This window comes from Aethalodelphis obliquidens, unplaced genomic scaffold (assembly GCF_003676395.1).
Source record: "Aethalodelphis obliquidens isolate GAN/ISIS:26980383/991018 unplaced genomic scaffold, ASM367639v1 scaffold8, whole genome shotgun sequence".
Classification (NCBI taxonomy): Eukaryota; Metazoa; Chordata; class Mammalia; order Artiodactyla; family Delphinidae; genus Aethalodelphis; species Aethalodelphis obliquidens.
In genome coordinates this window covers 34,925,790-34,952,774 of record NW_020837952.1, presented here as the reverse complement: position 1 = coordinate 34,952,774, position 26,985 = coordinate 34,925,790, and the positions used below count along the sequence as shown (strand labels likewise).

At 38.9% G+C, this 26,985-nt stretch overlaps 1 long non-coding RNA gene across 1 annotated transcript in view; it reads right to left on the bottom strand.

Moving 5' to 3' along the window:
* Positions 1–782: 782 nt before the first annotated feature.
* LOC113621321 (uncharacterized) overlaps positions 783–26,985 on the bottom strand; it is a 40,649-nt gene continuing 14,446 nt past the window's right edge. The window contains exons 5-6 of the long non-coding RNA XR_003433121.1: positions 7,226–7,410; positions 783–903 (exon numbers count right to left, since the gene is read on the bottom strand). This is a non-coding gene — a long non-coding RNA (uncharacterized LOC113621321). The remainder of the gene's footprint in view (positions 904–7,225; positions 7,411–26,985) is intronic.

The following is a 26,985-nucleotide window of genomic DNA, read 5'->3' as shown; positions in this document are numbered from 1 at the left end:
AATGTTTTAACAGCCTGAGGCGCACCATGTGTTCTCCTGGGGAAGTTGTCCCTGGATCACAGGAATGGCAGTGGCTGGCTGCACAGTCTCCCAGGAAGGGAGGTGTGAATAGTCACCTGTGCTTGCACACAGGCTTCTTGGTGGCTGCAGCAGCAGCCTTAGCATTTCATGCCCGTCTCTGGTGTCACCTCTGATAGCCACGGCTCGCGCCCATCTCTGGAGCTCGTTTCGGCAGTGTTCTGAATCCCCTCTCCTTGCGCACCCCTAAACAATGGTCTCTTGCCTCTTAGGCAGCTCCAGACTTTTTCCAGGGCTCCCTCCCGGCTAGCTGTGGCATACTAGCCCCCTTCAGGCTGTGTTCATGCAGCCAACCCCTGTCCTCTCCCTGGGGTCTGACCTCCGAAGCCTGAGCCTGAGCTCCCAGCCCCCGCCTGCCCCAGCGGGTGAGCAGACAAGCCTCTCAGGCTGATGACTGCTGGTCGGCACCAATCCTCTGTGCGGGAATCTCTCCGCTTTGCCCTCTGCACCCCTGTTGCTGCTCTCTCCTCCATGGCTCTGAAGCTTCTCTCCCGCCACCCCCCCTCCCTGTCTCCACCAGTGAAGGGGCTTCCTAGTGTGTGGAAACTTTTCCTCCTTCACAGCTCCTTCCCAGAGGTGCACGTCCCTTCCCTATTCTTCTGTCTCTGTTTATTCTTTTGCCCTACTCAGGTACGTGGGGAGTTTCTTGCCTTTTGGGAAGTCTAAGGTCTTCTGCCAGCGTTCAGTAGGTGTTCTGTAGGAGTTGTTCCACATGTAGATATATTTCTGATGTATTTGTGGGGAGGAAGGTGATCTCCACGTCTTACTCCTCCGCCATCTTGAAGGTCTCCCAGTGGTTTAATTTGTAATAATATTTACATCCAACTATTGCACAAGAAACAGAAAAAAAAAACTGAACGACCATGTTTTTGTTCACTTTTACCAAGCATTGGCTTTTATGATTGTGAATCAAAAAAGCAAACTCTTTTCTTTAATAGGGGCTTTCACTGCTGTTAACCGGGACCAAAGTCTGTCAGTGTGTATTGCTTTCAACATTGTTATATATCAACAAGTAGTGAATTTGTGACTATTTGTAGGACACTATGTTAAAAGTTCTGAAAGAAGTAAAAATGAGTGGGACATGGCAACTGCCCTCAAGTAATGTACAACCTAATCGGGACATCCACACTGACATGAATAACTGCCTTACAAGGCAGAGTGGAGGAAGAGTCGTGAGTGCATTTCGTTAGAACGGTTTTTGACTGCAAATAACAGAAAGCTAAATTAAACCAGCTTAACGAGAAGGAAATTTGGTGTAATGCAAAAGACAAAATACAGAGTTCGGGCAGGCTGCAGAGGTTCAACTGTGTCGTCCGGGATGCACTTCCTCCCATCTCTCTCAAGGTGCCAGTCACAGCATTGGTTCATCCTAAGGCTGGTGGCCTTGCTAGAAAATGACTGCCAGCAGCAGTCAGAGCAACACGCTTCTTTTTTCACATCCAGCAGGAGAGAAAGGCTGGGTTCTTTCTCCAAAATCCCTTTCCTAGTATTGTATTGGCTCATGTTCGAACTCAGGCCTGATAGGAGGAATAGGGTTACCTTGAATGACTTAGCCTAATCCTTAGGGTAGAAGAGAGGGTAGGGAGCCAGAGGCCATAGGCACCCAGGTGCAGCAAAGGAATTAGACCCGAGGAAGATCCTGTCATTCCCAAAACTTCTGTAGGTTCCTTGGGGTTTGGTGGGTTATCTTGAAGTTCAGAACTGCCAGCAGTATAGGCAATAGGCAACACTTAGTATGGGAAAAATATTTTTAAAGCCTCTGAGAAATGATTCATTATGCCTCTGTGACATTTCTAAATTTGGGTAAGAGGAATACCTCAGTATTCTCCCTTTCTCCCAAAGTCAGATAATCATTCTAAAGTGGTTGCCAAGCATTTTTTAAACTGATATTTCTAGCTCCTTCCAAAACAGTCTGTCACTAAACTCACCCACTCTACATAGGAGGGGAAGAAGAAGGACAAGTTGCAGTGATATTACTTTTTATAGAGACATTAATTCTTCAGTTTTGTCAGCTTTTGAAGGGTAATAAGATGCTTTCAATCTTATGCCTCTTAGCCGTGGGCACCCTGCCCCATTCTGAGTCCATACCTGGTCCTTTGCACTTAATTGTAAGGTTGTTTTTTTGATTTTTAAATTTTTAATGTTTACAATATGCCATGTGCTGCCATGTGCTGCTCATTATAGGTGTTATAAGCTCATTAAAGGCAAGAACTCATTAATTTTCGTAACAACCCCTGAAATAGGAATTATATTATTCTAACTTTACAGGTGAGAATACTGAGCCTCAGAGAGATTGAGTAACTAACCCAAGATCACACAGCAGTCAGTGACAGAGCTGGGATTTGAATCTAGACACTCACGTTCCAGAGTCTATATTCTTACTTATAACATCACAGAATTACACATAAACTGTCAACTTTCTTCACCAAACAAGAAGTAAAACTTCAGTGATTGATTCAGACATACCTTAGGCACTGTCAAAATTTCTCCATTTTTAACTCTTTATAAATCAAGGGATCCCTCATTCACATTTAGTCGTTCATTTATCTGTTCATTAAACACGTATTCATTGATCCCTCACATGTGCTAGTCACTGTGGTGGGTGCCCAAAGCTTACAGTCTAGTGGGAGATACAGAAAAAATCCAACACAGTGTAGTAAGAGCTACAACAGAGGAGGTGACAGGTGCCACTGGAGCACAGAAGTCCAACGTGGGGATCAGGAAAGGCACACGGATAAGTGACAGCTTAGGTACATTTTGAAGAATGAGTTAGGTAGGTAGAAAGAAGAAGATAGTACCAAAAGGAAATAACCGTGGCCAGTGAGTGAGGGATATAGCAGGGTACAAGAGACCAAAGAAGGGCCATACTAAAGAGTTTAAACTTTATCCTAAGAGTAGTGGGTATAACCTGAAGGGTAATCAGAAAACTTAGATAACAACATTCAAATAAGTCATTAATGAGGAAGAAAGTGTTGTTTCTGAGAAAACTTAGAGGAGAAAGGGAATTAACATTTGTTGAACACCTAATGTATGAAGGAGCCTGATGCTTTGGACATTGATTTGTCATTCAGTAAGAACTTTTCAAGGTTTAATTTCCCCCATTATAGAGTTCCGAAAAGTTAGGTAACCTATGGAAAGACCTAGAATTTGAAATCTATCTGATTTCAAAACCAATACCTTTTTTTCTCACTATCCATTATGAAGCCCCCCAGAGATTCTACAAGCCGAAGACCCAAAAAGAGAAAGGGTTCCTTCCCACGAACCCATATTCATCCTGTGATATGATATCCTCTTTAAAGAAAAATAATAGTTGTACATAAAAGAACTAAATATCACTCTGAGAAATTTCAGATCTTTTAATTACAAGCATCAGAGAATAAAGACCTGAAAATATAAGCAAAAGAAGAAACAACAACAAAAACACCTGATATGCAGCCAGGATAGAAACTTGATCACCACTGAAAGTATCTTCTCTGCTTCCCCTGAAAAAGGAAGAATAATCCCCATCCCCATGTCCCCAGGGAGAGCACAAAGGTCCCTGGAGCTTCCTTGAGTTGCTCAGGGCATCACTGTGTATATTTGCAAAGTATGCCAACCCTAAAAGGATGTGAGGTCCATTTCTCTTTCTGACAGGGTGATCCTGCACGCCTCGGCTTCTCGCTGGAGAGCAAGCTTCAGGAGAAGAATGCTCATTATTCACTAGCGCAAAGTCTTTGTTGTGTTCCCATGAATAACTTATAGCTGTGTGGGCTCAGGAGCAGAGGCCCTCACAGGGCAGACGTGACCGCATCATACACTGAATCCTGATCCCCCTCCCAGGAGAAAATGGAATACTTGCTCAGTTCATGTTTCGCCAAGACAGGCTCTTCAACTATTTATAAGTTGAATAGAAATTTCCACTACTTCAGCTGACACAACTGGCTCTACCTAGCAACTGATAAGAGAGATCCAATTGGAGCCTTTAGAAAGCCAGCTTTGGCAAAAGGCAGTAGTGGCAGGGAAGGGGACAAAGTCGTCACCAAGGGAATTTCTCCTCCAGCGGGCACTGCTCTTCTCCTCCTCGTTCTTTCTCCTGCGCCACCACAACTAAGACCCCATGTCTACAGCTTGTTGATGGATATTGCCACTAGCTTTTTGCAAACATGCCTATAGGTAGGTGCCTGTGCCTTATCAATGCTTATTAAGGACTCATTGAAATTGACACTGATCAATATCTCAGTGCCCTTCTTTTTCTGGAATGAGGGCTGTCACTTCTAATTCAGTCCTATTCAATTCAAAACAGATTCACTGAGGACCTTCAGTGTACTGGTTCTGGGAATTTAAAGATTAATAAAATTCAGTCCTTGCCCTCCAAAGGCTTAAAACCTAGTAGGGGAACAGGCAAACAGAAAATATTATCCGAGATAACTGCTCTGCCACAGAAAAAACACAAGGAGCCGAGGAGGTCACTTAACCCAAGCTGGAGGATTACTTTATTAATAACACATGCAAACCCAGTGCGGTGTACATTCCTCACTTTATTTAATCCTCATAACAACCCTCCCCATGAGGCTAGTCCTACTACTAAACTAATTTTTCAGGTCGGGAAACCCAGGCTCAGAGAGGTTAAGTGGCTTGCTCAATCTGACAAAGCAAGTGGCAGATATAAAATTCAAACAGCCCAGTTTAACCACAAAGACCATGCACTTACTTATAAAATTGTATTGCCTCTTAGCAGCAATTTGCAGAGTTTAATGTTCATGATTATATTCATTTATTATTCAAGAAACATTTGCTAAATTTCTACTATGTTCAAGGCACTAAAAGGAACAAAACAGTACTATGGGGTGGTTCTGGACCTCTGGTACTTGCCTTTGAAGATCATTATAGGCAAAGAGTTTTGAATGAGATCATTCAGCCAATCTGAATATTCTGGAAATATTTGCAGAATACTGTTTTGTACCAGGCACCATGCTTGATTCTGAGCATATGGAGTGATCTTTAAAAAAAGAAAGTGTCTCAGTTCTCCTGGAATTTATATTCTGGAAAATATGCAAGTAAACACATATTGTATTGAAGGTGGTAAGGGCTATGAAGAAAAATCAAGTTGAGCAAGGGGCCGAGGGCAAGGTGAGCGACTGAGGGGAAAACTTGACATTTTGAATTAACCGATCAATAAAGCCTCTCTGAGAATTGGAGAAGAAACCTGGATAAAGAGAAGAAATTAGTTATGTGATCATCTGTGTGAAGAGTATGTATGGCTTGGCAGAAGCAACAGTGAGTGCAAAGACTCCAAGGCAGGCACATATTTCGAGGGTACCAGGAATGGCAATGGGCCAGATCACAATGAGCGAGACTGAGAGCATTAGCAGATGGGTGGGAAGTCAAAGGACAGATTATCCAGGACTTTGGCAGCAGTGTACAAAGTTCCCATTTTCATAGCCAGGGAAAGGAAAACCACTGGAGAACTTTGAGTTGGGGTGGAGGTGTCATACTCTGATTAACTTTTTAACCTTATTCTGGCCTCTCTGTGGAGAACTGATTATGGAGACAAATGAGTAGAAACAGGAAGTCCAATGAGAATATCATACAAGCCTAAATTTGAGATGATGGTAGGTTAAACTAAGGTGGAAACAGTAGAGGTTGTCATATTGGAGATATATTTTTCATGGTAGTGCTGACAGACTAGATTAGATGTGGACTGTGAGGAAAAGGGAAGAGTAAATGCACTTAAATCCCTGGAACGGTGCCTGGGACAGAGTTTTACTCAGCACACAGAAAATCTGCTCCTTACTTAGGGGAAACAAGTCACGCACATAACTAATCACACACAGAGTCCCTAAGAGGAGCCCCAACATTAGTCTAACCTCATGGCCACAACCCAACCATGAGCAAGTAGACGATATTCTACCTCAGTTGCTTTGATCAAACTAGTAAATAGCCTCCATCTGGGTTCAAATAAACCAAGTTGAAGAATTACTAAAGGAATTCTGGTTTTACCAAGTATGAGGGAACTCCTATTCTTGGTGAAATTGTCTGTTACTACTGTAAGTAGAACACAGTTCTATTTATTATAAAACTCAAATATTTCTTTGCAAGAGAAGTCTTCCATGGACCTCCCCCAAGCTAGGTCAGCTCACCTTGTTACAGCCTCTCAACACTCCTGTATCTTTCTAGCACAGCTCTTGTTGGTTTGAAATTTGGTATGTATATATTCGATTCATATATGTCCCCCCAACTGCCATCCCACCCTTCTTAACTTTGAAACATTTGCTGGGAAAAAATATAGTAAGCATTCAAAAATATACGTTGGAAAAATGAATTAGCACTCCCATGTTTATTGCAGCAGTATTCACAATAGTCAAGAAGTAGAAACAAAAAACTAAATATCTAGAAACAGATGAATGGATGAAGAAAATGTGGTATATACATGCAATGGAATACTATTCAGCCTTTTTTTAAAAAAAGGAAAGTCTGTAATATGCAGCAACATGGATGAAACTTGAGGACATTATGCTAAGTGAAACAAACTAGTCAGAAAGACAAATACTACTTGATTCCACTCATATAAGTCATCTAAAATAGTCAAATTCATAGATCTAAGAGTGGAATGGTGGTTGCCAGGGGCTTGGAGAAAAGGAAATGGAGAGTTACTAATCAACAGGCATAAAGTTTCAGTTAGCAAGATTAGAATAAACTCTATAGAGATCTGCTGTACAACATTGTACCTATATTCAATAATAATGTATTTTACACTTAAAATTTTGTTAAAAGTATAGGTCCCATATTAAGTGTTTTTACCACAATAAAATAAAAAATTTTAAAAACAACAATAAAAATGTGCTTAAAAATACATCTCATTCTTGAAACAGAGAGCAAATGACCTATGAAGAAAAATGGAATGATATTTAATAAGTGATGAGCACTTAATTCGATTTTTAAAATTCTATTTATAATCACTAATTACCCTACTAGTAATACACAGAATTTGTCTCAATAGTACCAGAACTGCCACAGAGAAATGCTTCTTACAAGCCATCTAGGACTTTAGGCTGTGGTAAAAGTTTATGGTTTTGTATCAGGGCTTGTGAGATGCATTTGAGATTGACTGGGTATTGACTCAAAATAACTGGTCTCTATAGCTGGATACAAATGAAATGTGTCTCACCTGGATTACAGCTGTAGCCTCCCAACTGTTCTCCTTTCTTCCACCTTGCCCTGTTAAAATTTTCAACACAGCAGCTGGGCAGATCTTTTAGAATATAAGTCACTCTTTTGCATCTCTCCCCATCTCTCTCAGAATAAATGCCAATATCCTTATAATAGTTTCTAACACCTTTGTCAGTCAGGGACCTGTAAGGAAAATAGGTAGCAAAATTAAACTGGTGATTGAAGGGAGTTTAATAAAGGGGCTACTTACAAAGGTGAGGGTGAGGTTTAAAAAGATCAGTTATAGATGGTGCACTACCCTGAGGCTAGGAGCAGTGGAGAGCTATAACCATCTGTAGTCCTAATGGGGCAAGAGGAGAAAGCAGTTACCAATTACATGAGCCCAGGAGAGTAGCTTCATGGAGAGGGCTGCCTGACAGGAGCTGTGGCCTTTGGTAAAAGGGTAGTCACTAAGCAGCAACCCAGCAGGGAAGAAGCCAGGGGAGTAATTTCCTCACCTCAGTATTCTCCAGCCTTCACATCTTCTATTTGTAACTCACATTGGCTAAACCCCACTGGGAGGTGATAGGCCAAGGAGTTTGTTGCTATAGTCCATACATGTCTGCCTTTCAGGGCACAGAACAGTGTGTAAAAGAGAAAAGAATGGATCTGAAGAAACAAGTGGCAAATGTTCAGCTAATGCTCTATGTGATCTGCCCCTTGCCTCTTCTTTGTCCCTCCTGCTGCAGTCATTCTAGCTGCCTTGATATATCTCGACACTCCAGGCACTGTGCAACTTTATAGAGTTTTTGTATTTGCTCTTCCCTCTCTTGGAACACTTTTTCTCTATTATCTACACAGCTCATCCCCTCACTTACTTCAGGCTCAAATGCCACCTTCTCCATATGCAATAAACCTAAAAGCCTATTTACAATTACAGACCACCTCCCCCAGCATCCTAATCCCCTTAACTCTCTTCTGCTTTTTTCTTTCTCCCATTGTATTCAACCCATACTATATCATATATGATACAGAGTTGCACACTTCATTATTTAATTATTATGTCTATTGTTAATTGTCAGCCTCCCCTACTTCCTTACCAGAATATAAGCTCCAAGGAAATGATCTTTGTTGTATATGGTTGTTTTGTTTTTGTTTTTGGTATATTTTAGTGCCTAGAAATAGCAGAAAACAAAACACATAAACAAATAGAGGGAAATAATCATCTTAAGTGCAGTATTCAAATCCTCTCATAAATAGCATGTTGAATTTTGTTTATAAAGACAGGTAGAAGTAAATAGCTGTATTAAGACCAAACAGTCCTGCTCCCTTTTCCACCCTCAAGAGATAGATTAAGGTTAAGTCTTGACGTTGATTGAGAGTAAGTCTGACCAAATGTTGAATGAATTTCTGTCCCTCTATAGGTAGCTTCACACAGAACTGTACCTGAGTGGAAGCTCATTCATTTACATTTCATTAAACTAATTCAGTAAATGATGGTGAGCCAAAGACTATGTTCTCTTGAGTCTGATCTCTTTCAGCAAAGGTGGATGGAACCATATGAAACTCTGGTTATACCCTTTGAAAATACTAAGAATCATCAGAAAAGAATACAGTGAAGTCACTGTCCAGGAGGTGCTTAATTGTGCTGAAGGACAAATAAAATCACACATACAGTATGTAATTGTATTCTTGGTAGTAGTAACTACCAAGACTGTAATTCTCGTAGTCTTGGTAACCTCTCAAAGAAACCCATAGACTTGTAGAGTTGGAAAAACTTTAAAGAGCATAGAGATAAGTGCAATACTATCGCTTTGCAGACAAGAAGACTAAGGTTCTGAGAGGTCCAGTGTCTTGGTCATAATCAGAGGGCATAGCCAGCAAGTGGCTGGAGTGAGGTGTAGGACCAAGGCCCCCACCTCCCTGGGCCAGGCTCTTCCAACTGCATGATTAAAAAACTTTAAAAATCAAGAGACCAAAGGCCCTTGCAACGATTCTATTTGAGCATGTCTTCAGTCTATACTAAACTAGCATGGAAAGATTTAAAACCAAAACAAAATGTTTATCCCCATAAGTATGTGAAGATAGGAACATTGCACCACATATATATGATTGAACAAGGACTAATTTTAAAATTCCTTTATAAGGACACTTATGTGTCTAATAAACATATGAGGGTAATAAAACTAAGTATAGCAGACCTACAGTGAGGGAAAGTACTTTTTATTCAGGCTTCTCACAAATTGAAAACAGGATAGGAGTGGGTAATGATCTCATCTTCCCCATCAGTTCTTCCCCCACAAAGCAGGGGACTCTAGAGCTATGCAGATGTACAAATCCTCTAGAGTTCTTAAAATGAAGGCATATTTTTATAGTGTCATCAGTAGCCATAAAAGCTTTGCCAGTAGTATTTATGTGCATCATGGTAACATTTTTTAAATGTTAGTTGAGGCTCTAATAAGAAATTATAAATAAGTAGTGTTTAAAAGCAGAGAATTGGTCTTCTTGAAATATCTAATTTATTTGCAAGCCAAAGGAAAAAGCGTCTCTTTAGAGACAATATCACAATATTCCACTTAAAGTCACCCAAAATGACAAAGGGAAAATCTAACTAGGGAGTCATCGACCTCATAATAGGAAGGAACTTCCTTTCAACTCCCCATTAAAGGAATATTTTTAAAGTAGGTTAGGTATATCCTTGAAACAAGAAAGTCTCTTCAGATGTCTAGTTTTTGTACCCTTCAGGCTGTTGTGCCAGTCAGCTCACTTTATCCGATTCACGGGGATCATGGCTTCGGAAAGGTGACGTGGTTAGATAAACGGCCGCTTCTGTAGATCTTTGCCTTCCTACATTTCCACCTCAGGCAGTTCTTTTACAAGCTCACTCCTTGGATAAAAATCTACAGAAGCAACTCAGAAAATATAAAATGCCTTGAAATTAGATGTTTTCTTCTTCTCTTTTCTTCTAACATCATAAACCGGAAAATGATTTTATATGTGTGCGAACATCAAGAACTATGACATGGCTCATCAAGGTCAGACAATGTAATCGGAGTTGCTAGGTAGGCAAGAAAGTCATAAGAAGAGGAACAAGTGGTACTGACATGCACGCAGAAAATCCAGGAAAGTCAAAATTTCACTTGATTTGTTGTCAACAGAAAGAGAAAGCATAAAATCAAGTATTGACCTATAAACCCCTAGAAATTTTTTCTGCTTTTAGAGAATTAGCCCAGTAGAGTCCTTCCAACACAGGGCGGAAAATACATAGATCGAAATATTTAACCTTGCCTTGAACAACTATGAAATAAAAGTGTTTATTTGAAGATTCATTTTCCTGTCACTTCGACTTGTGTTACGATGCCTAGGGCTTTAAAGTATTGGCCCACGGGAGGCCTTGAATTTGGATGCCTTAAGCCTCTATGGAAAACTTGAACCATTCTTTGAAAAAGGATTTTATTAGATATATACAATATTTTGATAAACATTTATGGAAATAAACATTACAGAATGTAAATAGCAGCACTCCTGAGCTAAAGTAAAAAGAAATGTTGTTAATCAATGGGAAAAGTAAATGCAATTTACTAGCTAAGCTATGACAATTAAAATATAAGTTCCATGCAGACAGAGATAATGTCAGTATTGTACATTATTGTATTTCTAATGCCTAGCACAATGTTTGGCCCATTGTAGAGGCTTAATAAATAATGTTTATAAAATAATTCAATAGAATAGTAGATGAAGAAACAGTCTTCCAAGTCCAAATAAAATATCCCCAGAAAACAGAAGACCAATTTGTCAGAAGGCACTTCTAGCGAGGTGAAACTCTCCTTTAAGAACAAATATTTCCCTTTGCTCTTAATATGCTTTCACCAAGGAACCATGTAGACTGTAATTAGTTCTCCTGAATTACCATGCTCAAAGGGATAGTAATTTATAACTGATTACAAGTTAATAAATTGGCTTTCTGACATAGATTAGTTCCACATCCCATGAGTCATAGGTTGTGTGAACAGGTCTTCCTAAGGTTTCTTCAGAAAGCTGAGCATGTAGGTTTTTACACTCAAGGAAATTTCACAGTTTCAGGCAGCAACCTGTAAGCCCTAAGGTAAATAGCCAGCCCACCGTACAATATCATAAAAAAATGTAATTTGTACCTTGTGGACACAACTTCCATCAGAAAAAGAATGTCTGTCATAATTCAGTGTCCTGATACATTTAGGGAACTTTAGTCAACTCTTATTTTCCTAAATTTCCACCGTACAAGGACTCAGTGAATATATATTTGATCATCAGTAAGACCTGTTAAAACATGGATTTTACTACAGTCTTCCCTTGAAGTTGACATTGTCCTAGGGGGAAAAAAATAGAATGTTTTTTTTTCATTATAAATTCCTGTTGAAATCTATCCTAATTGTATACATGCATGCATGCATGCAAACATTTATTCTTTCATTCAGCCACTATATTTGATGGCCTATGGACACTTAGTTAGCTTCTGTTATATTATTAAGCATACTGAGGTGAGGCGAATGTTGGTTAATGACAGTTTATTTGATAAATTCTAGCCAACTGTATTAGTTTGCTAGGGCTATCATAACAAAATACCACAGACACGGTAGCTTAAACAAACAGAACATTTTTGTCTCATAGCTCTGGAAGCTGGAAGTCCAAGATCAAGGTGCCAGCAGGGTTGGTTTCCTCTGAGGCCTCTCTTTTTGGCCTGCAAATGGCCACGCTCTTGCTGCCTCTTCAGTGGTCATCCCTGTGTACATGTGTATCCCTCGTGTCTCTTTTATGTGTCCAAATTTCCTCTTCTTATAAGTTTACCAGTCAAATTGGATTAGGGCCCACCTTAATAGCCTCATTTTAATGTAATCACCCCTTTTAAAGCCCTGTCTCCAAATACAGTCACATTCTGAGGTACTGGGTGTTAGGGCTTCAACATATGAATTGTGGAGCCGGGAGGGACACAATTCAGCTCATAACACTAACATGATGCTGTATTAACACAAGATGATATAAAGTATTTATTGAAGATGTAAGCTTGGAGAAGCAGTGATAGAGGTACAAAGCAGAGTCATATCTGCATGATTTAGGTAGGAGAGAGAATAGAAATCAATGAAGGCAGACATGGTAGGATAAAAGATGAGTGTTGGAAGAAAGTGACCAATAAGGGCAAAGTTAGCTCTGACTTAAATACCACAGTGTTCCCTGAAGGAACACTGGATCACCAAATGTGGATAGGTTTCCACCTTTGTTATATATAAACTAGACCATTTCCCAAATACAAATGGAATTACCACGGTATTAATGAAGTTCAACTTCAGTGCCCCTCAAGGCTCTTTCCAGGGCCATGAATCTAATTTCATATTCACAACTTTGTATTATTTTCTTTAAGAGGATCTTGGACTCCACATAATCTGGATCTGTTCCTGATTGCAAATACTTTCAGCATTTTCAGAGGGAGACATTTGGGGTGTTTCCTGGGTTAAATGCTTAGAAATGGGTATTTACTTAGAACAAATAATAACTCGTATTATATAGAATGTGACTCTTGAGTAATAGGATTTCATTGCAATAGCAGTTACTACAATCTGCATTCTTGGGAATTTGAACCTTCAACTGACTTTTAGATCACAGATACTCAGAAATGTCCTGGTCATGTACTAGTCTGTCTCTCTGTATCTCTGTCTCTGGCTGTCTCTGTCTCACTCTCACTCTCTCTCTCACATACACACACACCATACACACATTTGTTTTTGTGTCAGCAACCCAATTTGGGCAACTATACTGCATAATTAATTTTAAAAGTAAATTGTGTATGTCTAATAACTGCAGTTGAAAATATATGTTTGAAGTCTTTCCATTTTCCTTTCACGGGGAGCCATCCTTCTCTCATACAATTGGATTAACAATTCCCTGTAAGTTCCCCAGGTGGGCACATATCAAAGCCTAGCCCGTGTGACATTTCCTTATTTTGACATTAGCGATAAAACAATTTCTTTACTTTCTCTGAAAAAAAAAAGTGTAAACATCTTAAATGATGCAAAATGCTACTGCCCGGTGGACCTTTCCAGAGCCGTTACATGTGGTGAGAACTGTTTTCATACTGTTCCCTTTAGAAGATTTTCTACATTTCATTTTGAGTTTTGCATGTAGCTCTTCCTGGCAACAACCTTGGAATTGAAGACAGAAAGGTAGTTCTTGGTTGGAAAGCAAAAGAAGAAAGTGAGATGAGATCCATGAAGCAAGACAGTTCAATTTGCCTAACAAAGCAAAATTCCCGAATTGAGTTACTCTTAAAGCACTGTGATCCGCCATGCTTCTTAAAACTCCTGGGTTATATCTAGCCCCACTCACACTATGGTAATTATCAGCTGCCACCACACAGAAGTGCTGCATTCCCTGCTACTCTTTTTTTTTTTTTTTCAAAATGTCAGCTTGTAATCTGAAGGAAAATTACAAACTCTACTTTTTTAGGAATGTTTAAAATAAACCCTCAAAGCACCAAGCCTGTTACAATTACTGTCCTGCTTTAAGGGGAAATATCCCAGGTGGTATTTTATCTCTGTAGCATCTATTTCTGAAGTTTAGCCACAATGAAAGGAGCAATAGTGCCTTATATAATAGACCAATGCCATTTTTTCAAATAAGCCAAAACTTCTTTAAGAAGTTTTGAAGCTTTATTCTGGATAAACATAAACGACCTTAAGAATCATCACACTCATGCTACTTTAATGAAATATCACAGCATAAAAAGTTGCAGTATCAATCATCATTTGTATAATGCTGATAATAATGTGTAGAGGTTCACTTTTTCTTATTTAATAGGAATGTAAAACCCATACCAAGCGGAATGTTTTATGCTAATGGCAGCATTTCCAATTAAATTGTCAATATAAATCGCTTTGACATGCCATTATTCCTTATTTTAACAACAAATTTTACGCCATACACCTTAGAGCCGTTATATCATTCAACTTGTAAAAGAAAAATTAAATATCAGTCAAAACATAATAGACAGAACTCTACTGAGAAAAGTTTTTAACATAACAATATCCACATGAGTTCAAGGCACCCAAGGTTTACAAGGAGAGTCTGCCCAGAATACTGAAAAGCCTTTAAATGATAGAAGCAAGTCACTGAGAAATCCATACATTCACCTTTCTTCATATATTTTAAGACCTAGATGAGTAGACTGAGGACTTGGAGGCAGAAGGTCTGGTTGTGGTCCTGGCTCAGCCATGAAGAGTCTGGATGATGCTAAGAAAATCTCTAGCCTCAGTTTCCAAAAATGAGGTTGCCTAAGGTCTCTTGTGACTCCAAATTTCTACAACAACAAGTTCCATAAAAGATGAAGAAAAACTAGGTCACTTCATGAATTCAATGCAATTCAAGACACAAGTTCCAATAATAGTTTCCTCCTATCCCTTATAAAATATGCCTCATCCCTATGTTTCTCCCCTGTTTATACATCCAAAAAGGAGAAAGAGTTTGAAAGGAAAAGCTGGGTTCATATATTCTAACTGCAATTCTCTGCTAGCTGTGTGACCTTGGACAACTTCTACAATTCCAGTTTCTTCATTTTAAAAAGCAGGATAATATTCTCTATCTTGTAGGGTAGGAATGATTATAGTTAGTATTTCTAATCCATCATTCATCATTCCTTCAATCTAGTAGCATTCAATAACTTGTAGTTATTATATGTGTGTATATATGTATATATATAATATATATATATATACATATACACACACACATATACATGCACTCATATGTAATACACACTCTACCAGCCTTGTAGAATATTGCCTCCAGCTCTAACCAGAAATGGGACTCAGTAATTCTCATGTCATTAAATCAAAATTAGAAATGCATGTAGCTGTGGTTCCATTCATAGTGCTATGATCAGATTGACACTCTAGTAAACCAGTGTAACATTAAAATTGTTTATTATCCTGTTCATTACCACTACCAAGAGCCTAGCATGAACATTATCTGTCTGACCAAGGTGCACTACCTCTAGCAGGTAGAATGGAGGTCTAGTCTGCCATTCCATAGCCAGTTTCAATAATTTAGAAATGGAATTACATCATTTTTCTATAACAAATCAGAATAGTGCCAGGTTCGGTGCAGATTAGAATGCATCTGCTCCAGTTTCATCTCATTAGCTCACCCAGATTGTTTGATCTAGCCAGCTATAGACCATAGGATGGAAAATACCTGCATATTTCAAATATAGATCCTGGCTCAGGTCTATGAAAAGTCTAAGAAAATTTTCTTCACCTTTGCTACTCCCACAGCCTAAATGATTTTATTACCTTGCTCTTTAATTTTGCCACCCAACTTCTCTTCAAAGCAGTCTGTGTTCACAGCTTTCAGTTCCTGAGTGTTCCTCAAAAAACCTGGCCGCCCCATACAGCTTTTCTGAATTGGTCCTTGGGTGATCATCAGTGATCTCCTATGGCCAAACCCAGCAGCCCTTTTCAGCTGCCATTTACTTCAAGCTTTCCCAGGAATTGGAAGCTCCTGTCGTATAGAATCCCTGCCCTCCACAGCTGCATTAACCCTGCACAATCATGGTTCTTCTGTCTTCCTGGCCTCCCTTCTCTTTCTCAGAAATTTTTTCCTCTCAACCCCCCAAATTTAGGGGGTTCCTAAATTTTCCTTATTCTTCCGTGATCCTTCAAAATTAATTTTATATATCCCAGCAGTTTTAACAATAAGTCCATGTGAGTGACTCCCAAATCTAAATCTCTAGCCCTACCCACTCTCTGAAATCCTCCATCCTTGAATCTCATCATGAGTCCAATTGTAATTCATTATCCCCCTCATGAGTCTGTTCCTAATACTATGTCCCCCAAGTTCTTTCAATATCACCCCCACCTTTGTGGTCACCCATGATCCAAATCTCTGCATCTACCTGCTGTCATTCAAATTAGTTATTCTATGTCAATTCTCCATATCTTTCTAATATGTTTCCACCTCTCTCTTCCCACTACAGATGCCCTATTTCATGACACATGTAATATAAATTTGAAAGAGGACAAGAGTCCCCAATTCTAGTTGCTTTCCTCTTGAAGTTCTCTGACAAATAACCCTAAATTACACAGAAAACACATCTCTGATCATTTTCATTTCCTTGCTCAAACACCTTTTATAACACCATTTCTTTTAGATTAATAACTAATCACTAGAATAGCTAGTATTTATTAAACATTTGCTTAATAGGTCCAAGGAAATACGTCAAACACTATACACCAATTATCTCATTAACTATTATCATAGATGTGATTTTACAGTTGTTTGTGTGATTGTATTGACAATATAGCTCTCCAACAAGACCATAAACTCCATAAGGACAAGGACTTGAAAAACAGGCACTCAAGTACTATCTACTAATTGAATGAATGAATGAACGAAGCCCTCTTTGACCATCACAGCCAAGAAAGTACTCTTTTGTTCTCTGAAATCACGTACCAATTCCTCATGTCCCTTAGCAAATTATATATTATCATTACTATCCCTGTGTTAAATGTGATGAATGGCAACAAATCAATTCTAGCTAGATGACTTCTGTTCCTACTAAGGATCTGTGCTGAAATATTTCAGGTTCAGCACAAACAAACCTGGCAAAATTGGACACTAGGAATATGGTACTATGCAGTGGCACAGGAACAGTAACAATACAAATACTGTGCCTCCATATATGAACCCCGTATTTTGTGGAAATCTTTCTCCTGATGCCCTTCCTTAAGAAACTTAAGCAACTCTGAAGTAATAACCTTAACATTCAATCCAAGCATATGACCAGGTTACAACAGCCAGCCCATTCATTGTCTGGGTTAATTTATCTGATCTTCCTGACTGGGCAAGCTTTCCCATCCTCTGTCCCCTCCCTGTTCATCTCTCAAATTCTAGTCACTCTTCCTTGACCAAAGCTGAATTAATAAGTGTGCTCCCTTCCCAGAACCTTGAAGGGAGCTTGTTCAACCAACATTTCTTTTTTAATTCAGCACTTACTCAATAGAGCAATATAGCTCCCAACGTGAATCAGACACAAATCTTGACTTCAAATGACTTAAAGATTAAAGATGATAAAGCTAATGCTTAGGTAACTGTAATTCCAAGGAGAAAGGTATAGGTGACATAAGACATGGACAGCTAAATAGTGATGGAAATTCAAGGTAGGAATATATTAATTTCAGTTGAGAGGATCCCAGAAGACTTTACAGAGGATTTGTATATGATATGGTTTCTGAAAGATGAGTAAGATTTTGGTGTTCAGGGATGAGAAAAAGGATGTATTCCAACAGGAAGACAAAGATGTGGATGTCTGAAAAACCTTGGGATGTATGTAAGGAACATTAGGTAGCAGAATTTAATTGTAATAACTAATTGTATTATTCATGCTACATTTCTTTTGAAATATGCAATTATAATGATGGTTCTATTCTCACTTTTTAAAAATAAATAAATAAATTTATTTATTTATTTATTTTTGGCTGTGTTAGGTCTTTGTTGCTGCGCGGACTTTCTCTAGTTGCGGCGTTTCTCTAGAGCGGGGGCTACTGTTCGTTGTGGTGTGCGGGCTTCTCATTGTGGTGGCTTCTCTTGGTGCAGAGCATGGGCTGTAGATGCGCAGGCTTCAGTAGTCGTGACACGTGGGCACAGTACTTGTGGCTTGCGGGCTCTAGAGCGCAGGCTCAGTAGTTGTGGTGCACAGACTTAGTTGCTCAGCAGTATGTGGGATCTTCCCGGACCAGGGCTCAAACCCGTGTCCCCTGCATTGGCAGGCGGATTCTTAACCACTGCGCCACCAGGGAAGTCCCCTTACTTTTAAAAAGAAGAAAATAATTATTTATCTAGAGTCCACTGGGTTGTGAGTCACTCCATTGGTGAAGAGATATTTTTACTTTGATAATACCACTTTCTAAATATTAGTCACTGATCATTGTTTTTGTGTTCAGCAAGTCCACCCTCTTTGTCACACACTAAGGCCTAGGGATGTGGAAATGTCAAATTGTATTGAGCAAGAAGAGGATGAATTTTGCATAAATATTTAAATCTCAGACACAAATTCATAACTCTGGGCACTGTAGGCAACTGAGGTAATTGGAATCTCTCTAGGTCAATTTTTAGTCCAAATCTTGTTTTTAAAATAGTCTGAGAAAACTTGACTTTGGGGCTAAACATCTCTGAGTTGATATTTTGTTTTGTTTTCCCTATAGGGTGAGTTGTTATTTTAGTTGATTTTGGTTTAAGTTTTTCCCCCTTGGATATGTGCTATAAATCAGGCTTATGGCATTTTGCATTCCAGTGATGCCTTGTCTTAGCTGTACAACTGTTATCTCATCTAAATCCCACAGCTGTGTCACTTCCTAACGACCACCATCCCTGCAAGACAGCTGTTGCTCTTAATTGGCAGGAATAAAACAGATGAGCAATAATAAACTAGCCTGAGTGATATGCTACACAAAGAATCCATTTTTTTCCAACTATTTGAAACTAGAAAAGGCAGGGCAGGAGCCCCCATCAGAAATACAGGGAGTCCTTTGGTCTCCCATCCAGTATTTTACAACTGAAATTGCATAGAGCCAAGCTGCCTCTTGGCCAGTCCAAATGAGAGTCCCACCCACAAAAACACTGCAAAGTAATTTGAAATCTCTAGCAAATTTTCCTGATGAGTTGCCAAAGAAGAATTCTGTCATAAATCACAGTGAAGCTTCTTAAAATCTACTTTTTCAATCTAATCTTCCACAGCACACGTCACTGCAGCTACCCCAGTATCTAATAACTTGCTACTCAGAGTGCATTGGCACACCAGCAGCATTGGCATCACCTGGGAGCTTGTTTAAAAACACACACTCTTGTTTAAAAACCCACTTCAGACCTATTGAATCAGAATCTGTATATTAACGAGACCCTAGGTGGTTTATGTGCACACAGTACTTCATAAAACATTGCTTTTGTCTATTGGTTCTCACACTTTAGTGTGTATATAAGAATTGCCTAAAGATGCTATTGTGGTGCAGATTCTTGGGCCTTACTTCAAGAGTCTGAATCAGTAAGTCAGATATTTGGGTACCACTATGGTTTGATAACCAAAAGCTCAGATAGTCTAAGGACCACACTTTGATCTTAGTATGTGAAAACTAAAGATCTCATTATCTCACCCTGCACTGTTTTTTCTCAGTCTCCTTCCTTCTGGATTATCTTTTCCTCTTCACTTTTTAATGTAAGGCAATCTAGCGTGTCAGAACTTGTGTGTGTGTTTGTTACTCTCTTATAATTGTCCCCTAATTAATCTCTCTATAACTGTTTTTCTCTTCCTCCATGTTGCCAGCCTTGTGGTCTTCTAAGTGTATCATCCCCTCACTCAAATTTTCTCAATCTTTATACAATGAAAAATACTACAAAGCTCAAGTCAGAATAAGATACTCATAGCCTTAGAACTCTTTTAGGTGACTCTGTTGCTTAAGACTTATCAAAGGTATGGGAGCCAAAGAAAAAGTGGTGACTAATCTTTTAAAGAATAATAGAACAGTTTATTTGTTCTAGCCTCCCTTCCCCTATGGCTACTGAATCAGGGTAAAAGTTAAATGTTCAGTTCAAGGTTAAGCAAGTAGAAGAGATGTAAACAAAACAAAACAAAACAGGAATACAGAGAGTGGTGATGAAGACATGCCCCTGACAATGAGATAGACAGATAAATGCAAGGAGGGGCTGAGGTTTCAGAGAAAGAGCACTGGACCTGGAGTCATAGGATGTAAATTCAAATTCTTTGTCCAGTCTTCATAAGCACTGTGGCTTTGAGCATAAAATAAATAACCTCCAGAGATTTCAGGTTCTTCCCTATAAAATGTAAATAACACCTGTGCTACCTGCCTCACAAGGCATTTGCAAGGTCCAATGATCCTGGATCCAATCAAGTCTTAAATAAGGTACTGATTGCATAAACACTTGCTGAATGAATCAGGTTGATGCTATAGATATAAAGGAACGAATAGGGTATAGTCCCACTTTCAAGGAGACCACTATCTAATGATGATTGCAAATATACAGACAACAATTAAATGAATGAACATTTTGCTAAAATACAAGTAAGCTACTGAAGGAACCCTGAGGGATGAACACATTTTAAAAAGGGGGTCAGAGGTGCCCATCATGAATTTGCAAGTTCTTTCTGGTATTACATTACAGTTCTCTATACCATGCTAATATTCAGATTAATTCTGCTGGAATAATGATAAATATTGATGATAATAACAACAACATTTTGAATTAATCCAACAAAACTTTTGTATTATTAGTATCATTATTTTTGTATTATTATTGTTGGGGGAAAAAATGTGCTAGTAAGTGGGAAGTGTTACAGTTTGATGAGGAAAGGGTAAGACAAATTCAGAGTGGTTGAGAAGTATTTTCCCATTTCCCTGCACTCAGAGATGTCAACATCAGTGAACGTTTAGCATTCGCTTAGGCTTCATTCCAAAGTAAAAAAATACTGTCTCCCATTAGATTGTAAACTCTCATTATAAGCAAAGGGATTGTCTGTTTTGTTCATTACTGTGTCACCAGTGACTAGAATGTTACCTGGTACATCAGTGGAGCTCAATAAGTATTTGTCTCATGAATGAATGAAAGAATAGGTTCTGTATGAAGCTAATGACTGGCCGGTTACACATGCATACATGTTCTATTCTGTATGTGAACAGTATATTTGAAGACAATACATGGCATTCTGGGTTCCAAATATGGACTAACTTTTACAAATTATGAACATTTCCAAATTAGGATTTGTAATTAAAACAGTGAATCCTTATCTAGCTATAATTCAAAGGTAAAGAGAACTAGAATTTTAAGTCTCTCTTGCTAAAGGTATTTACTGAACGATGAGTATTTTAATTGCCTTCATATATATCTCTTCCCATTTTTTCCAGAGTTCTGGTTATATACAAAGTTAAATAACATTTCAAAGATGAATTTCTGTGACTTTTCATTCTTAACACATCTCTCTAAGTAATAGTTTTTCTTGACTTTTCATATATTGCATTATGTAACTTCCAGAGTCACTCTCATCTACAGAATGGAGGTGTTGGGCAAGATGATAATAGGGGCCTCTCTCTCCCAACTCCAATATTATATGTATCCTGTACTTCTTCTACTTTAAAAAAAAATCATATTTTTAAAAGGCTCTGGAGAGCAAACAGCTTAAGTAGGCACTTGAGTAAGTGTGCAATTGTTTTCTATCTTTCATCTTAATTTTATGTAGCTTTCATTTTGTTTAAAAAAAAGAAGAAGAAGAAGAGAAAACTACAAAACAGATTTTCTTTAAAAGAAAAGGTTATTGTAACTACTTTGGATGGAGGGGAGATAGTTGTACATAATGGCAAAAATGAAATATAGGTGAATATAATGCCATACCTATAATTAGTATTATAAGTACTCCCCGTTATCTATTATTAAAGAGAACCTTCTCTTTGGACCTCAATTTAAAGGATACTTTATTTCATACGACTTCTCTCAATTTGACTACTCCCCAAAGTCCAAAGATACACATGTAAGAGAATAGTCATAAAATTAAGGCAGTTATTATTTCCTCTTTTCGGAAACAAGCTTAACCCAGAAATCTTGTCATAGAAAATTTTCAGAGAAAAGTCAAATAACCACAATTACACCCACCCACAATCACCCCCCACAAAAAAAATTTAAAACTCTAATGCAAAATAGTATTTCTAAAATCTTCCACAAAATCTCGGTATATAACAGGGAAATAATTTATGACAAGAGAGTAGTTTCCAGTCCTCAGCAGAGCTCTTAGGTCTGAGGTGTCAAGCATAGAACATGGTAGATTGTCTGCAAAGATGGCTAGCAACAATTCCTTCCATTCCTTCCATTGATTTCCCCCTCTCTTTGAATCTGAGGTGGGTTGCGACTTGTCTGAACAATAGAATGGGATAAAAGTGAGAGTTCTGGCGTTAAGAAGCCTGACAGCTTCCACTTTCCCCCTCCTGAATCCTGAGCCACCAAGTAAGAAGTCAACTGTCCCACAGAGAGAGGCCTCATGGAGAGAGGCCCTGGAGGATGTAAGGGAAAGAGGACCATCTAGACCTCAGCCTTTTCTTCTACTTCAGCTAAAGCCACCTGGGATCTTCCAGCCCCAGCAGAGCCATCCCAACCAAATCACGTGAAACAGAAAGAGCTGCCCCACAAAGCCCTGCTCAAATAGCAGAATCATGAGCAAATAATTGAAATAACCAATAACTAAAACAAAGAAATAAAAAGCTAAAACAGTAGGTAAAAAAGTCGGTCAATATTACAGTTGTTCATTCAGTGAAGTGTAGTAAACAACTATATCCCAATCCTTGGGATACTGGCTGGGAACAAAGGACTGAATAGAATGCCTGCCTTCAAAGTACCCACATCCAGTGGCAGTGACACTCACCTAAACAAACCACTGGCAGGGAGTGAGAAGAGCTGCATTAGAGGCACACTCCTGGTGCTATGGACATACTAAGCAGTTACCCTCCAGGGAAGAGCCAAAGAGGAGGTGATATTTCAGTGCTGTTTTGAAAGCTGAGTATGAGTTTCCCAAGCCAGGATGTGTGGCTGAGAAGGGAGGTACATTCCAGGGAATCAGTTTCATTTGTGCAGGAAGTTTAAGCTTCTTAAAGCCTGAACTACCCGTATTGGGTTTGTGAGTATCACCTGCTAAGAGATTCATCATTTTCCAGACTTAGATAAACAAAAGTATATTCTTCTTTGTGGTAAAAACTTGTTTGTTGGTTGCCTAAACTCTCACTCTTTCTCCAACTTCGTGACCTATAAGTGACTAAGAGAAAGAAATCCATGTGACAACTGGACAGACTGTTAAAAAACAAAAATGTGCATGCTCTCTTTCTCTCTCTCTTATATTGCTCTAAACAATTGTTAAATAAAGGAGATTGCTTGATTTATCTTTGTTCAAAAACAATTCCCAGTATTCTTAATTGGAGGTATAGAAGCATTTTGCTGTTTATTATGGAAGGGGAAAAATTTTTCTCTGACATATGTGATTTTAAAGGTCAAACATACAAAACATCTTTTACTAAAGTAGGTAAGCTAGTTTATAGCTCATATTCAGTAGTAGGTAACCTGGAAGATGAAGAAAACTAGAACTGGGAAAAACTAGTTGGCCTCATAGGTTGCTAGAATGTTTACGGACATTTGTTTCCACTTCGTATTAATTCTTTGTGTATTCGCAACTGCAACGTCCAAGTTTTTGAAGGCAGCTGCAATCCAGAAGCTACTGAAAAACTTAGGTGCCAAAACCCACCCTTTTGGAAATGAGTACTTTTTCTCCTCTTTTCACACCTTACCATACCTATTTTCTTATTTCTCAGAGTTGAGACATGAGGATCATGTGGGTTCAGAGAATTCACAACCTAGTTGGGTACCTCTTGGAAAGAACCATTGGTCTTGAAGGGAGCATACTGTTTAAAGTCTGGTGCTAAGTGCTTTATAGGTATTACCTCACTTCATTTCAAAACCCCTCTGTGTTAGGTGTTAAAATCCCCATTTTACAGATGAAGAAACTAAGGCTCAGAAAGATGATTAATTATGTTTCCCAGGAATCATGTCTATCTGATTCCAAATTCTATGCTCTTACATTCTGTGCTTCAGTTTCTCTCTAAGGACTTGTGAGATTCATTTTACTTCTAGAATACTGGTTAAATCTTCACTCAAAAAAAAAAAGAGAAACATTTTTAACAAAGTCATTGTTGGGCATAAAAGAATACGCAACATTTGACCTGTGCTTTAAGATGACTAGAGTATGTGATGAAAATGATCAAAAGCATATAATATAGAGGAGGCAGGGAATCAAATAGAAATAGCATGACTTTTAAATTCTATTTAAATCCCAGTTTTGGCTCTTGCTAGTCTGTGAACCATTTATTTAGGCTCTCTGAGCCACAGTTTCCTGGATTATAATAAAAATATTAACACTTGCTACATCTTTTAGGTTATTAGGTTACTAAATTATGTAATTTATGTAAAAGCACTTAGCACAATGCTGCTTCATTTTTGGTACTCAGAAATGTCAGCTTTTTTCCTTCGCTGCAGAAACTGGCAAAAGAATGTAGTTGTCCAATATTGTCACATGCAAGTAAAGATCTCTGGTTTGAAAAGTGAGAAAGAAATGAAAGATCAGGAAATCTTTTCTATAGTCATAAAAATATTTTCTAGCAATGGTTGAAGAAGGACACTTGTTTTCAGATATGCTGAGACCGTATTGAAACATCATGTTGAAAGCAGTAAGAGAGTGTGTTAATGGATAAGGGAGTTAGATGGGTGGGGTTGGCTTAGGCGAGAAGACTGAGGGGAACAGGCAGGCCTGGTCAGTGCTCTGGACAGTGAAAAGGAAAATGTGCAACAAGTTAAAACAACACATCCCCCCCGCTTGGCCAGAGTGGGACCAGCTCCCTCATCAGCACCACCCAGCAGGCCGGAGCAGCTACCTGCTTACCCAGGCTACAGCACTAATGTATATTCATTGCATGCCTGCTACTAGGTCAGGCACTGTGCTGGACAATGCAAAATCATGGTGAACCAAACCAGGCTGAATAGGCCTGGGATGATATGAGTTTCTGTTCATTGAGTGGGTGGAGGTGAGTCATGAAAAACTGGTTAACCTATGACATTGATCCCTGAAGTATGACATTCATGCAGTTTCTTACACAGAAGCCAGGAAGGAGAATATAGTCCCTCTCTAAGAGATGACAGGTTTTGAGCATTTATTATGTGCAGGCATTATCCTCAGGGCTCTATGTCCATTCCCTCATTTAATACCCACAACAAGTCTATCAAGTAGGTACTGTTCACTCCCTATTTTATAGATGTTTAAACCATGGCTTAGAGACATTCAGTGACTTGCCAAAGCTGCAAGTCCTGGAACTGGGATCTGATCTCAGAATCCCTAATTCCAGAGTCTGAACTTCTGGTGAAAAACCCAAGACTGGTTTTAATACTCTGCTGAGATTTGTCTGTTTTAATTGCATCTGTTTCCTCTGAAAGGATTCTTTATCTTTTTATTCAGAAATCAAGAATTAGCTACCAACTCTTGCTTAAAGTGTTGGTCAGTGACAGAATGGTATAACAGAATCTGTGTTCTCTTTCACACCTTAATTTATAAAGGTCTTTTGGCAAGGTCAGCATACTTTTTTCACATGCACACTCCTTTGCTACTCTGTATAAAGGCATTTGTAAATTATGCTAGTTATCTTTAGAAAACTTAAAATTGCTCTCTGGCATTTATATAATCAGCAAGAGATAATCAGATGATATTTTTTTTTTAAACAATGAGCCACTTCCTGTTCATTAACTTATTATGTTTATTTATGGCATAAAACCCATTTTCTCTGTTGAAGGTCACCTGTGGGTTAGTATGGAGGATTTCTTTCCTCCTATTTAAACCACTTTACCAGTTTTTGGCATTTGTATGACTGTTGATTAATTATGGCCCTGTCTCAATCATTCATGGAAGAAATAATAACCTATGCGTCCTTTTACCAGCCATTGCGTTATTCGTAGCTTAAGAAAATGATACAAAAATTCTAAGTTCTTACATATTCTTGTAAATAGATAATCCATAACTATGCTGTGTACACCCGCTCATCTCAGAGAAAGGCACAGTGTTTAAAGTCACAAGCTACCTGACATCAGAGGCCCAGAAGAGTTAAAAGACTCAGAGTCACATATCCAACTTGTGGTTGTATTTGTTTGGGAACCAGAGCCTTCCTAAATACCATTCCAATGGCCTCCCACTGCCTCCCCCTTTCTACACTGAACTTGTTGGCATTTCCACAGGAGAAACAGCCATTTCCTTTATTAGCCTATAGCGAAAGGCCATACATTTCATTCCAGTTGCATCTAATATAATAAACTGAGGGAACTGTAGACACCTTCCCATCCCAATGTGAAAGAGCTTTTTGCCCATTTCAGAGAATTTTGCTGGGGTTTGATGCCCTACATCCATTTTCTTTCCATTTGACAATGGTATTCTGAGTTTTGTTCAAGTGTAAGATCCTCTCTCATTCAATCAATGTACTTCAAGAGGAAATTGATCCCTCCCTTGCTTCAGGGATAGGCCTAGAATGGCTTCAGCCAATCAAGAGGTCCTATTCCCATGTCCATACTGATTGATTAGACATGAGACTGTGACTCAGTGCAGATCAATAACATGTAAGGAGACGTTTGATGGAGGCCTCTAAAAAAAGATCCCTTGCTCATCCACTGACACACTTTTCTTGATGGATATAAATAAGGACTCTTATGACCTCCAGAAACACTGACAGCCATCTGGCATTGTGAGAAGCCAGCTATGGTTGAACTGCTAGATCCAGCCTTATCTATTCAATATTTGTGCCTTTACAGTCCCAGAAGCCAGTAATTCTTTGTTACCTTAGCTGTTGAGTCATGTTCTCTGTCATTTACAATGAAAAGATACATCCATAACCTTGACCACAATTAAGCAATAACCATGCCACCATGCTGCATTATGAAATCGCACTATGGGGACTTCCCTGGTGGTGCAGTGGTTAAGAATCCGCCTGCCAATACAGGGGACACAGGTTCGAGCCCTGGTCCAGGAAGATTCCACATGCCATGGAGCAAATAAGCCAGTGCGCCACAACTACTGAGCCTGCACTCTATAGCCCGCAAGCCACAACTGCTGAGCCCGCATACCACACCTATTGAAGCCCACACACCTAGAGCCTATACTCGGCAAGAAAGAGA